Genomic DNA, 13,473 nt, shown 5'->3' on the forward strand with positions numbered 1-13,473 from the left:
GGCGGCTGCCAGCTCACTTAAAGCTTTGTGGAAAACAACCCCAGTGCGCATGCGTGGCGCTTTGCTCCTTTAGCGTAACAGGGCTGCTGCTGGCGGCGGCCGCTCTTAGTTCCTCGGTGGAAGGAAGATGATTCACGGCGTAGGTGCCTGCCTTTTATAATTCTTAGGGAAGACTCGCTGTTTGCTCTAGAATGTGAAAGCAATTATTGATCAAAGCACGGTTGCCAGCCAGAACTCCAAACAGGTGATAGGTCTGAAAAACCTCATCGTTGCCAAACTGGGTGATGGTGGGAGGAAAAATTTAAAGGAACAAATTTCTTCTAAGGCTCTTCTGAAAAAGTTGGGGGACGTTGTGCAGTAAGCATGACATTTGCAGTCTTCCCCCCCCCCATTGTAATGATATAAGATAAGATTAACTGAAAGCAGGGAAGGAGTTGACTTTTTAGCTCTGTGCATCAGGTTAGCAGATGGAGGCATAAACCATAGTTCTTCATTTAGTTCAAATTTTGGTTGGAGTTTCAAAGGAGAAAAAAGACTGATCAGTTGGGAATTGTCCTCTCTCTATACTACTGGTGCTATGAATTTCCAGACCTGCAAATGTTAAAAGACCCCACTGTGGGAAGGAGGCTTTGTAAACATTCCAGAAGTGCTTTTTATTGGAAGTTTGTACTAATTTGAAAATTTAATTGTCTATGATTTCGGCTCTCCTCATAAATGTCTTTTTTCAGTTGTGCCTAGTGCCCAACAGAGCAATGAGCAAAGCCCATTCATAATAGCTGAAATAACAGAACATGGAACTAGAGTGTACAGTGACAAAACCAATACTAATATGAGAAAGACTCATCAATAGTCAACATTTTATTGAAGATATAAGACATAGTGATGATTTGGGGGTTTTCGATGTGAAGAAGAGTGAGGAATAATCATCTTTATCCCCAAAATGCAAGGCAAATCCATTTGATCTATAAACCCTTCCTGCTTGCCCCAGCAGGAAGATGTTCAACTTACCTTTTTTTTAGAGCACAAATGCATGACATTGTCCTCAATCCACTCATAGTCCACTTGCCCTCCTCTCTCTGTGCTGCTTCTGCCAGTCATTGGTGGCAGGAGATCTGTGAGTAAAAGAAACTGGGGAGAACAGCTCCTGTGCAGCCAGTTCCCTGATTCTAGGGAGCAATTCCCTGGGGTTAGAGACCTGATAATGGGTCTCCCACCACTAAACAGCATCAAAAGAGAGGTCCCCCTTCCCTGCTTTTCTCCTTCCCAATTTCTAATGCAAATGAACCTCTACTCTGCTTTGTTGCTAGGATAGAGTAGCGGTTGAAAGTGGACCCAACACTTTCTTAAGGCAGCATAGTTTTCTGCTGGCTCCTGTACTGGATAGTAGCACTTTAGTGCTGCCATGCAGAAGAGCATGCAGACCAGGAACTACTGCAGTGATGGTCATTGGCTTCAAACTGGTGGGAACTATTAGGTGATTGAAGCCCCACTCCTTTTTATGTGCCTGCAATACATTTTAGAAAGGGATACAGCTTCGAGCACCTGGTGACACCAACCATTTTTGAAGCCAATAACCATAACTGTGGACACACCTGCTTCAGGCTGATTTTGAATTGTTTTCTCTCCCCTGCCGCTCAACTTCCTTGGTTCCTCACCATTTTCTGTGGGTAATGCCCTGCCTATGGAAGTATTTTAGAAGACTCAAAATAAGATGACAGGGGCAGGTATTTTACCAAATCTATGTCATGGTCCCGAAGAGTTTGAACTAACATTTTATAACTTCACTACTAACTCATTAAATAGACCAGCAACAGTAGATAGGTCAAAATGATGAATGAAAACAAGAAGGGATTCAAAAAACAACGTAGAACAACAATCACCCCCTGTTAATTGTTTTCTGTTGTTTCAGAAGATAGGGTAGGGTGTAACCCCAAACAAAGTAGAAATATGGATGCTAAGCAGTTTCTGAACTGCCTTTTCCCTATGATTACTAATCAACTGAAATAAATTGGTTAAAAAGAATATGAAATGATGAGTCTTCTCTGTGTTTCTTTCCTCCCATTAAAAATTCACCTTACCTTTCTGTGGAGGCTTTTGACACTCTGACAACAGGATCACTTGTTCTCAGTGACTTGCCCAACAAAAATCTCTTTGGAAATGAGAAACAGGCCATTTCCCATTGCAGAGTGTGTGCTGCTCCCTCCTTTTCTCTGTAATGCCTCAAGGACTGAATGAATGATTCAGAAAATAGCAGGAAGATTAAAGGATTGACAGGCACAGGGGTGAAGAGTCTATGACCATCCAGGTGATGTTGCATTTTCCAATTTTGGTAGTCCTGGCTAGAGCGGCCAATGATGAATAATGGTTTAAGTATCTTGTAAGCCATAGCTTCCTCACTCCTGGGTTAGAGGGCTGGTTCTGAAATAGTCCGCAATCACGCCAATAGCTATCTAATCTAATGGGTTATGACTCATAACTTCTGTGTATGGATGCTTCCCCCCGCCCTTTCCAAATCATTCGCTCAAACTGTAGGGGATCTACAAAGAATGTTGTATGGAATGATTAGAGGAAAGTATGGATTTTGTTTCATTTTTGGATAAGGCAAAGAAGAGTATATGCAGCAGTAGGCAGAAGCCAAACCAGCAAATTTCTTGATTGGGACTGGGGGACCTGCCACTCCAGATTTGATTGATATGCAAATTCCAACAGCTCTACCCAAGATCAAGCAGGCTACCTATTCCCCTACCATTACCTTGAATTGTTATATACAGGCAGTGATTTATAGCAGAGAATCTCTAGAAGAGGAATAGCCTTCTGATTGGGGGATTTGGTAGCAGGACTCATTCTGCCTACACTTAGTAACAGTTCCAATCTGGCCCATGCCATCTTAAAAATATTAGTTGCAGCTGATATACTAATTTATTTCTGATGAAAAGGGGTGATGAAGTGTCAGATTCACTTGTTTGTTCTGTTACAGTGAAAACCCATACAAGTCTACTTAAAGTAAATCCCCACTGAAATGAAATCAAAGTTGGAAGGGATTTCAGAGCTAATCTATCCTCTGTACAGTCCAGGAAGGTAAGATTGTTTTAAAGTAGGATTGCCAGATATGGACTGCAAAAATGCCAAAGTCTATGGGATGGCAGTAAACATATAATTTTCTGTATCTGTTTGCTGCCATCTAGAGATTGCTTGGAGCTTGCAGCCCAGTTCTGGTGGCCCTGATTAAAATGGTTAAAGGTATAAAGGAACATTGCTTCTGCGTGTAGTTGTCCACAATTTCTCTTTGTCACTGTCAAAAGAAACTGCTTTTAATTGTCAGGATTTTTAGCTTAATGACTGAACATGAACTACTTCGTCATTTTATCGCAGTTCGTTTTCCATTGTCCAGTTTAGGGATGTATGTCCTCAGGATATTTACAAATATAGTTTTACAGGTTTTGTGGGTTGGGGAGAATTTAAGCATGCTTGTTGAAATTTATTGCAGTATTGTTTCACTGGGATTAAGGTATGTATTGTTAGGGTGGGGAGAAGAGTTTGCAGTTTACTGGAATCAGGCTATAATCCTATTACGGTAAGCAGAAAAACAGGAGACTAAACTATAGATAGGGTAGATAGACGCGGTGGTGCAGCGGATTAATGACGCTGAAAGTTGCCGGCCAGAAACGGTTGACGCTTCAGCGGTTCGAGCCCAGCTCCGCGCAGCAGAGCGAGCTCCTGCTTCCTCCCCAGCTCCTGCCAACCCAGCAGCTCGAAAACTCACGTGAGTAGATAAATGGGGACTCTCACCCCGGTGGGAGGAAAAATGCTGGCGGCGCCTTGCAAAAAGGAGTCGGGAGCAGTTGCCGGTAACGCGGAAGCCGCACACGCCCGAAAAGGGCACGAAGCAACGGAAACCCTGCCTCCTGCGCTCGCCAGCTTGGCTCTGCTCTAGGAAGGAGGCAATGGCAAATGACTTCCGAAACACCTTGCCTTGAAAACTGCAAGGACTCGTCCAAAGCAGTCACTGCAGAGTCGGTAACGATTGAGTGCGGATAAACAAACAAACAAACTATAGATCTTGCTTGAAGATAGTTAGGAAGATAGTTAGGAAATGTATTTCCATTATGCTGTACTGTGAGATGTACTGTGAGATGTACTGGAATCAATTAGAAGTAGTGTTAAGGCAGTATAAATTCCTTTAACTTGTATGGGATAAGTTATGTGTAGGTTCATAATTTAGAGAAAATTGATTTACAACTATAGATAATCAGAATATGGTTCATACCAGAAACCTGAATTTCTGCTAATGCTACAAGGCAATCTTTGGGCTGATATTTATTTGCTTATCTATCTATTTACCTACCCCACTATTTTGGAGATGTTTGAATGTGTAAGGAGTTGCTAACTAAATTAAAATGCAGTTTTAAATGCCGCCAAGAGAAATGAACATTATCTTTCACAGGGACAATATAGATAAACCAAAATGGTTTTCCCCATTGCTGTATGGAATATTCACCTTCCCCCGCCCCCCATACAATGTTTCTATAAAGAACTTTGTCTCTTAGCAGTATATTGATTCTATTTCAATTCCTTTGCAGAAGCTGAATTTATACTGTCTCCAAACTGTGGAAAAACCTATTTAAAAAGCAGGCCCATTGGCTGTCTATGAGCCTGGTGAAAGAACACTATTTTTGTGGGTTTTAAAGAGTTTTGCATATGTTAGAAAAAATAAAAAACAAAACTTTATATGGAGGTTCAAATAGGATGGAACACTCTTAATAGTGATTATCTCAAAGCAGACAAAGCAGTTTGTTCATATCTGTTAACAATGGCCCATTAGCTACAAGGGAAATACTGACCCTTATTGAAAAGGGGCATATGTTGAATTAATACTTAATTATAAAATGAAGATTTTTGGTTTACTGCAGGTATTTGCTTTCATATGTCATTTCTTGCAAGAATTATCAATCTCAAGAGTCACTGATGTTAGTAAGATGTATAGGCCCCAAACATGTGAGTAAATGCTTAGTGCAGGCTTAGGTTGAAATGTAACTTGTAAGATTATAAAGTAGGTGTGAGTGGGGTCCAGTGGGGCACATGAATACTGGCCAAGAAACTGACAATTGACTTCTGGTTCCACTGAATAATTACTTAAGTGTTTACAGTACTCAGATCAAGTCTAGCTGAATTCAATGGAGCTTATTCAAAAATAACTGTTTGTGAATGCCTTATGAATAAACATGCAGAAAATAATCCTGCACATCTGAAATTCTAAGTGTACATATCAGGAAGCAAATTTCACTGAATTCAGTGGGAAATGGGTGAAAATGTTTAAGGCTGAGTTACAATAGGTGCATATAATTATCTAGTCAAAAAGGTCATTCTTGTTTTCTCTTGGTTGACACCTAGTGGAAATTCTGATACAGGTACTAATACTTTGTGTTTTTGTGCCATCCTGTGGCTAATACTGGTAAAACATGCACATTTCAGTTTTAGGGTGCACAAAATTCTCTCTGTGGAACAGGTGGAATGTATAAGTTTAAAACACAGATAATTTTAAGTTACATGCTCAAATCAAAGAAGTATAAACGTGACTTTTTTGAACCTTAAAGCTGAATCAGACTGAAGGTCATCCAGTCTACAGCCTATTTTACAAACTGGACCTCCAGATATCCTAGAGGTAGTTTATAGTAGCTAGTGGAAGCCTTGTATTACAAGAATTTGGCTAAATGTCTTTGCAAGCCACCCAAGCAGCAGGTCATCTTGTGGTAGTGACCTCTGCGCAGTACAAAGTGATCCCATTTGTTCTTTCTGCTTCACTGGAAGATCTTGGGATATTCTTTTGTAAGATTCCCTATCCATATTCCTATAATTTTAAGCATTTCTATTGTGTCTTCCTTTATTTGCATTTTTAAAAAAGTGCCTGAGTCCAAGTACTGTAATGTTTCTTTGCAGAGAGCCCAACACAAGTTCAGTTTGGTTACCCTTTTCTATACTTTTTCCAGCTACAATATCATTTCTGAAGTCTGGTCTAATCACCAGGTCTATGCAGAATATTCCAGGTATTAGTATGCAGCATGCATTTCTACCGAAGTGTTGCAATATTGGCAGATTATATACAGTTCTCTTCATAATCATTCCCATCCACAACTTTCCATTTTTTAAAAGTATCCATGTTCTGGATTGTTATTCCTTCAAGCTATCTAACACAATTCCAGATCCTTTTTCCTCTCCAGTACTACCCACTCAAACAATATCTATGTATGTGTGCATTTTGCTCCAGTCTGTAAGACTTCATAGTTGTTTATATTAAACTATATTTGTACAATCCCTCAGTTTGATAAGAATGCTTGAGACCTCTCCAAACCCTATTTGCTATTGTCAGCTAACATGATCATCCCTGTTGCAACATCTGATATTTATTTCTATACATTGGTTTATCTTCTTTAACTAATTGCCAAAGCATTAGAAGATCTTTCATCTTTTTCTTGCTTGTTGGATTCACTAAGGGATCTTTGGGGAGTCCTCCCAAAGGCTCACCACAATCCATGTGCTTATTATGTTCTGAAACAATTATAAAATAGTGACAAAGTTCTTCTTCAGTGATACTCCTTTCTGTGTTTGATAATGTTATCTTTTACAGTAGTACCTCGAGTTACAAATTTAATCCGTTCCGTGACTCTGGTTGCAACTTGAATTGGTTGCAACACAAGGCAAATTTTCCCATAAGATTCAATGTAATTACCGTTAATCCGTTCTGGCGTGGAGGACAGGGAGGGGGCTATTGCTTGGAGGGAGAGTCAGGGGCGGAAAAATGGCCGTGGACCACGTGTCAGGGGCGGAAAAATGGCCGTGGACCATGTGTCAGGGGCGGAAAAATGGCCGCGGACCACGTGTCACGGGAGGGAAAATGGCCGCGGACCACGTGTCACGGGAGGGAAAATGGCCGCGGATCCGGTTCGTAACTCGAGGTGGTTCGCAACACGAGGTAAACTTTTGGGGCCGGAGCTGGTGGTAACACGAAAAATTCGTAAGCAGAGGCGTTCGTAACTCGAGGTACCACTGTATAACACTTTCTACCAATTTATCTGTAATCAGATTTAATTTCTGCCTTCAGGGATCATTTTAATAATAATTGGATAAACTGAGCATATTTAATGCTAATTTGCCCTAGAAATTGTTCTTAGTATTTAGCAGAGTTTTGTTTAGCAGATTTTGTTTAGTAGGATTACAGGTATGTTTTTTCATATCTTTCTCCTTTTTTGGAAGTAGTATATTTCCAAGTAATTTATATACTTTTTAGTATAATTTTCAGCTTCCATACAGTGGGGCAAGAAAGTGTGGGGCAATATCAAAAGTTCATCTCAATACTTTGTTATATATCCTTTGTTGGCAATGACAGAGGTCAAATGTTTTCTGTAAGTCTTCACAAGGTTTTCACACACTGTTGCTGGTATTTTGGCCCATTCCTCCATGCAGATCTCCTCTAGACCAGTGATGTTTTGGGGCTGTCGCTGGGCAACACGGACTTTCAACTCCCTCCAAAGGTTTTCCATGGGGTTGAGATCTGGAGACTGGCTAGGCCACTCCAGGACCTTGAAATGCTTCTTACGAAGCCACTCCTTCGTTGCCTGGGCGGTGTGTTTGGGATCATTGTCGTGCTGAAAGACCCAGCCATGTTTCATCTTCAATGCCCTTGCTGATGGAAGGAGGTGTTCACTCAAAATCTCACAATACATGGCCCCATTCATTCTTTCCTTTACACGGATCAGTTGTCCTGGTCCCTTTGCAGAAAAACAGCCCCAAAGCATGATGTTTCCACCCCCATGCTTCACAGTAGGTATGGTGTTCTTTGGATGCAACTCAGCATTCTCTCTCCTCCAAATACAACGAGTTGAGTTTAGACCAAAACGTTCTACTTTGGTTTCATCTGACCATATGACATTCTCCCAATCCTCTTCTGGATCATCCAAATGCTCTCTAGAAAACTTCAGACAGGCCCGGACATGTACTGGCTTCAGCAGGGGGACACGTCTGGCACTGCAGGATTTGAGTCCCTGGCGGCGTAGTGTGTTACCGATGGTAGCCTTTGTTACTTTGGTCCCAGCTCTCTGCAGGTCATTCACTAGGTCCCCCCATGTGGTTCTGGGATTTTTGCTCACCGTTCTTGTGATCATTTTGACCCCACGGGGTGAGATCTTGCGTGGAGCCCCAGATCGAGGGAGATTATCAGTGGTCTTGTATGTCTTCCATTTTCTAATTATTGCTCCCACAGTTGATTTCTTCACACCAAGCTGCTTGCCTATTGCAGATTCAGTCTTCCCAGCCTGGTGCAGGTCTACAATTTTGTTTCTGGTGTCCTTCGACAGCTCTTTGGTCTTGGCCATAGTGGAGTTTGGAGTGTGACTGTTTCAGGTTGTGGACAGGTGTCTTTTATACTGATAACAAGGTCAAACAGGTGCCATTACTACAGGTAACGAGTGGAGGACAGAGGAGCCTCTTAAAGAAGTAGTTACAGATCTGTGAGAGCCAGACATCTTGCTTGTTTGTAGGTGACCAAATACTTATTTTCCACCATGATTTGCAAATAAATTCTTTAAAAATCAGACAATGTGATTTTCTGGATTTTTTTCCCCATTTTGTCTCTCATAGTTGAGGTATACCTATGATGAAAATTACAGGCCTCTCTCATCTTTTTAAGTGGGAGAACTTGCACAATTGGTGGCTGACTAAATACTTTTTTGCCCCACTGTATATCCCCTGAGGACTTTTCTTTAGCTGTCCTAATGGAAATACTGTTTCTGAACAAAGTTGGGAAAGTGTTATGCTGACCAGAAATAATATTATTAATAATAATTTAGTAAACTTGTATGCTGCCTGACTCCCAATAACTCTGGACGGCTCACAGCAATCAAACAAGAACAATAAAATGACAAATCAATAAAACATTGAAGATAAAAAGATGATGAAGCAAGGGGTCTCCCTCTCCCTCACCAAAGACCTGGGCGAAGAGCCAGGTCTTCACTGTTCTTCTAAACAACAGTAGAGTGGGGGCTACCCGGATCTTGGAGGGAACCTTGTTCCATAGGGCAGGCTCTGCTGCAAAGAAGGCATGCTTCTGGATAGGTGACATTGTTTAATCGAAGGAACCTGAAGCGTACCAACCCAGCAGGATTGAATCGGCTGGGCAGATGCTATGGGAGATAGGCAGTCGTTCAAGTAACTAGGCCCTATGCTATGTAGGACTTTATAGGTAACAACCAGTACCTTGAATTGCATCTGGAAGCAAACTGGCTACCAGTGCAGCTCACAAAGCAAAGGTCCATGCATCAACAAACTCCAAATTGTTCAATAATAATAATAACAACAACAACTTTGGTAATTTATCCTGTGTATTTTCTCAGAAGTTCTATCTTTTTGTGGAGAAACCAATGCATTCCAATCCCACAGGAGACACAAATTTTCTTACATAAAATGCAATAATTTATCCATAAGTCCTTTATAAAATGCTGTTTTATCTTCGTTTGGGGCATACATTCCCAATGTCAAAGTTTTAGCCTCCTGTAGATTAACTCTACCCTGACATACTGTATCTGCCATAGTCACCAGACAATGTAAAGTTTGGATATAGTTGGGGATTTTTATACAAAAGAATTCCATTTTTTTCAATCTTGCTGAAATAAATTCTTCTCCCAGATTTTTGTGACTTAAATATTTTACATCTTTTTCTCTAAGTTGGTTTTTTTGTAAGCAAATCACACCATGTTTTAACTTTTTCAAATAATGAACTTTTTTTCTTTTTTTCAGAAACATTTGCCTCATTTATATTCCACGTTAAGCATTTATAATCCATAGTTAGGCCAAGATTTTGGAAAAGTCAATACCTGTAGCATCCAGCGTGGAATCCTCTTTAGTGTCTTGTATCTGTTGTGGCATTTGTTTGGTCTCATCTGTCATTATCACTTCTATTTGTATTTCCTCCAGTTCTTTAAATTTTTCCAAAAAATCTCTTGCTTTCTGCACAGAGTTCAATCTGAATCTCTGTTATTTAAAAGTAAAAATCACCCCTTCCAACTTATCCCATCTAAATGGAATTTTCTTCTGTTTTAGTTTGTCATTAAAAATTACTCTTTTCTTTTGTGTAGTATTCTAACTGGAATTTCCTTACTTACAATTACATCTGTATTATTAATCCTCAATCTAATATTAAAATGCTGCTGTAAAACTTGGTCTCTTGTCTTCTTCATGACAAAGTGCACAAGGACATCCCTTGGAACATTTCTTAATTTTGCAAAATATGTATTAATTCTGTAGACTTTATCAATCTCTGTCTCAGTGTCATCTTCCTTCCAATACAGGAAATTAGAAAGAGACTTAACAATCTTTTCCCTGATTTCTTCTCCATGTTCTTCTGGAATTGCCCTAGATCTAAAATTCTTTTTCTCTCAGTTCCAGTAACACCAAATTGTCCAACTCTTTTTCCATCTATTTATAACTTCTGTCTTATTTTCCAAAACTTCTACTTTGTCAGTAGTTTGTTTTAAGTTTGCAGCCAGTTGCCTTAAAGATTCTTCAATCTTTTTAACTTCTTCTTTCACATCTTTTTTTTATTCCTGCAAATCCTTCTTTCATTTCCTTTTTAACTATTGCAGTCATCTTTTTGCCAAGTTCTTCAAACATTTTTTGCAATAAATCTGGTGAAATGCCCTTATCTGTAAGTTGCTTAGTGAACCTCTGCATCCTTCTAATTTAGCAGCTTTTCTTATGGTCGCCATTGTGAGAAAGTGAAAGTATGTCATTCACTTTGGTGAAAGTAAAAGGCAGGCTTCCCCCCCTTCCCCCCCCCCATTTTGCTTTTCTCTACCTTTAGCACTTTAGTCCCAATTAGCTCTCTGTAGTTACAGCCTCACAATTTAGCTCGCATTATCCTTATCTTCTTATTTTGTAAAATCCACCAATTATCTACTGTCCTTAAAAATAAACAGTCAGCATTCCCACAAATGTCCGGTCTGTTAGTCTAATTAATTTTGCTATTTTCAAAGGCAGTTTTGCCAGAAAAAATTATTTCTTCTGGGTTTTTTTTTAAAATCACTGTCCCCTTCATCTGTTTAAAACTTTTTGGGATCCCAGTCTTGTTAAGCTTTTTGCTTTTAAATTAAAATCCTTTAAAATAGCATTTCCCCCCTCTTCTTAATTTCAAAAAGAAGGCACTCACCGAGAATCTTTAATCTTCACTGCTGTTTGGAATATCTCTCTTAGGTTGTATTCAAAGGTGATTAAGAAAGTGAGGCTTTTGCTAGACAAATGTCCATTAAGGCTACACTGCGGTTAAGGGTGCTTTGTAAATCCTTTGGCTCCCAAGCCGCTCAACTCATGATCGACCACAAGAAATTCAATTCATGTGGTCTCCTCACAAGGAGCAGCTCTTCCAGAGTGCAAGTGGATGATCCCAAAGATCTCTCCTTATCTCTGGAGAGATTTTCGTCAGCCAGAAACTGGTTCCTGGCTAGTGATTCCACCTCAGTGCAGTTCCTGTTGTGGAGCTGCTTGCAGGGACATCTAACCCACCATCAGTCCTCACCTGGAAGCCCCAAAATGGCAGCTGAATTCCTGACATTAAGAATTTTGACAGTTAGTGGAGTTTGAGAAGGGTGGGGAACTAAAACACTGTTAAGTCTGGGAATTCATCAAAAATGAATTGAGAGATGAGACCTAGGTCAGTAGTAGGCAAGTGTAGCTCTTAGCCTGAAAAAAAATGGCACACTGACCCTGTATCATTTCTTTTTATTAATTTGCAACACTAGAATTATTTATATGCTTGCATTGCAAGTTTTAAGATTTCTTTTCTCTGTCATAGGCTTTTTTTTTTTTTCACTTGTGAAGGAGATGATCTGGCTTTCAGAACTTTGAGTTAAAAGCGTCTCATATAATAGTACTATTATTTTACTGTGCTTTAGGTTCATTGCAGATGTTATTTATATTAGTAAGGCTGTGCGGGCAGGGAATACCACAGGCTTGTTTTTGAGATTCACTGTTACTGCCTAAGCTAACCTTCCTTAAGTGCTTGTTTAAGGGGACTGATTCCTGTCTACGTCTGCCTCTTTCTAGTAGCCGGTAAGTGTAAGTTAACAGTGACATTTATGCTTTCAATTAGTGGAGCCTAGGACTACTGGACTGCAAAAACCTCTAAATAGCAGCAAAGAGATACAGAAACTAACTCTTAGCAGAAACACAACAGATAAAATTGGAGGTTGCTGACTCTGTGGTCTTGAAGAACATATCCTCTGTTATAAATTAAAGTTACTAATTTGAATGGTACACTTTTCTCCATTTCTAGAAATGTAGATTGCAAACTTATGAGTGTTTTCTTAAAAATAGGTCACAATGATTACAGTGGTGCTTGTTGCTGTCCAGGTGGTTCAGTCTCTTACAACTCTTTGTGACCTGATGGACATAATTTTCCTAGGATTATCTATCAGAAACTGCCTAAGTTCTTGTAAACTTCTGCTTGTGTCAGCAGTGATAGTAACCAGTTAACTTGTCTTCTGTCAGCCTCTTATGTGATTGCCTTCATTTTTTTCAGTCATCAGCATCTTCTCCAATGACTTTTGCCTTCACATTATATATTCAAATTATTTAAACATCAGCTTCATTATTTGTGTTTCCAGTGAACAGTCTGGTTTTCCTTCATCTGCATACTGAATTATTCATTCTTCTTGTCCAAGATATTGTCAACAGTTCCATCCTGCACAATTCAAATGCATCACTTTGGGGGGGGCTGTTTAGCCTTTCTGATGGTCCAGCTTTCGCAGCTGTATGTTACAACTGGGCAAATTATCTCCTTGGTAATACATATTTTTGTGGTCAGTGTGGTGTTCTTGCACTTTAATATTTTGTTTATATTTGCACAGTCCTTCTCCCAAATAGGAAAAGTCTCCCTTTCATAGCTATCCTTGTGAATGTTTGAATTTAGAAAAGTAAGGCCTGTTACTCCTTCAGCTTCTTCTCTTCTTGTTTGGAGTGGGCTGGCATTGTTGTTACTGTTTGTTAACAGTTGAGCAGTGGCTGTATTTTGTATTCTTGTTGCATGTTCAACAACAGACACAGTAAGCATGTATCCTCACTTGCATGTATCCATCTATCCATCCATCCATCAGGATAACTGAAGTTGTTTCCCTCAGCAGTTTTAAGTCCAATTTCTATTTCTTCTAGTCCAGCATTTCTCATTATATACTGAGAATATAAGTTAAATAAGGTGACAATATATATATTGGCACACTCCTTTCCCAATTTTGAGAGATTTAGTTATTCCATATTCTATTCTGCAGCTTCCTGGTCATTATACAATTATTCCATAGTGTTTTTAAGAGCTATCTACAATTTATTGTGGTTTTGTGGTCAAAACCCTTTATAATCAATAAAGCAAAATTAAATGTTTTTTGGAACTCTTATATATTTTCTATTATCTAGCAAATGTTAGCAATATGATCT

General features: G+C 39.6%; 1 long non-coding RNA gene across 1 annotated transcript in view; it reads left to right on the plus strand.

The window, feature by feature from the left end:
- Positions 1-3,020: 3,020 nt before the first annotated feature.
- Positions 3,021-13,473, plus strand: part of LOC148213769 (uncharacterized) — a 128,690-nt gene continuing 118,237 nt past the window's right edge. Inside the window, exon 1 of the long non-coding RNA XR_015793802.1 lies at positions 3,021-3,078. This is a non-coding gene — a long non-coding RNA (uncharacterized LOC148213769). The remainder of the gene's footprint in view (positions 3,079-13,473) is intronic.

Source organism: Python bivittatus, unplaced genomic scaffold (genome assembly GCF_059951505.1).
Source record: "Python bivittatus isolate LINGU-HERP-01145 unplaced genomic scaffold, Pbiv_v1 ctg000850_np1212, whole genome shotgun sequence".
Taxonomy (NCBI): Eukaryota; Metazoa; Chordata; class Lepidosauria; order Squamata; family Pythonidae; genus Python; species Python bivittatus.